Below are 1,785 nucleotides of genomic sequence, written 5' to 3' on the forward strand. Positions count from 1 at the left end.
TGGTGGGCACCTGGCATCCAGTCAGGGTCAAACCACCACCCAGTGTTGCATCACCACTTGCCTCGATACCCCTTGCTCATCAAATCAACTTGAGATGAAGCTTTCCTGGCAAAATCCACTGCCCATAACCCCCCCCCGTTGAGTGGCACAACACTCTGGTGCTGCCTCCCAGCCCGTGGTCCACGACTGCTGCTGGGCAGGTTGTTCAGGGCTGGTCGCTGGTGTGGTGTGTGTCTTTGTTCCAGTTCTCTGGAACTTCTCAAGAAATAAATAGATATCTACCAATGGGATCTTTAGCCAGTTCTTAATTCTTGGATGGGAGCTGTCTGGTGTTGAAAATTCATGGTTAATTCTGCCTTTTAGCATTTTCTCCTAGATTATTCATGAAGGAGAGAACTTCACTCTTACTCGTCTGTGAGGATCAATACCAGCTGCTTTCCAAGCAGAACATTTTGACCTTTTGTTTTACCTTCAACAGTAGCCTGTAAGTTTTCTCACCTCCGGATGCACAGCTGCAGACCATTTTGAAGGTTTATATTGTTCATTATCAAGCTGGAAATGCTAATTCCTCTTCCAACCCTTCAGTACATCTTGTCCTGGAAGGGCAGCGATGGGACCTGCTGGCCGTTGTGAATGTCACCCAGCTCCAATGCTGGCGCTTCAGTCTGCTGAGCTCCAGCAGAACCACGCAGTGGATGTGTTTGTTTTTTTTCAGCACTGGTCACTTCTGGAGCTGAATCCCCCCAGAGCCCTTTGCAAGAGAGCTGGGCTGGTCAGGGAGAGAGGAGCCACTGGCAGCTCCAGGTTTGGGAGCCAGGAATCTCCCCCTCCATGTGCCCGGCTCCCTGCAGGTGTCAGGGGTGCACGGGGTGAGACAGATCCACGTCTGGAAACAGCGAGTGCTTCCTCATGAACTGCACTCTCCTAAACGGGGCCTTTTACCTTTTTGTTCCTCACATGCTTCTTGCTGGCTAAAGAGTGACAGAGAAGTTCATCCTGACGGAGATGTGGCAGGAGAGGATATTTAAAATCCAGAATAACGGGCGAGGTGTTTGCCAAGGGACCAGGCAGTGGGGAGAACAGTCAGAGTCATCGAAGGTTCTGGGGGCAGGACACTGCCACTTGCCTTGAGATCAACACAAGTTTTTGGAGGGAGAAGCCAGGAAGGTATTTTGTAGCCACACCACTGACAGATTAATTAATACCGGGCTCCACTGATCCCACATTTCCATGGTGGACAAACGAGCTGTTACTTTTTGCAACTGCGTGCAGTATTCTCACAGTCTTTCCCTCATCCCTGCTAGCGCACTCGTCTTGAGCAGATCTTGTAACAAATTCACCCCCAGGTAGCAAGTCCTCCAGGCCTGACAGGTTTTTGTGCCATGGCTGCAGCCGAGCGGGTAGAACGCTTGTTTTTTACCACCACGCTGCAACAGCTGCAGTGGCTGCCTGGCCTAACGGGGTTGGTACACACCCTTCAGACAGTGGCGAGACAAATGTCTCGACAGTAGAGAAGAGACACTAAATTCCCAGTGGCTCAGGAAATATTTTATTATTTATATTTTCATTAAAAAATAAACATAGGAAACAAAACCACAGAACACTTGTGTGATAGAAACAAATGCAGAAGATCAGAGTGTTGGCTGAAAGTGCATAATTAAGTCATGCTACCACATCCCTGATCCCACCCTGTCCCCAAGCAAGGAGTCAGCAGTAAGCTCAACGAGCAGCACTACACGGAGCCCAGGCACTGCGGGGGCCAAGCTGACAGCGGAGGAGACATGC

Source organism: Antrostomus carolinensis, unplaced genomic scaffold, assembly GCF_000700745.2.
Source record: "Antrostomus carolinensis isolate BGI_N321 unplaced genomic scaffold, ASM70074v2 scaffold10373, whole genome shotgun sequence".
Lineage (NCBI taxonomy): Eukaryota > Metazoa > Chordata > Aves > Caprimulgiformes > Caprimulgidae > Antrostomus > Antrostomus carolinensis.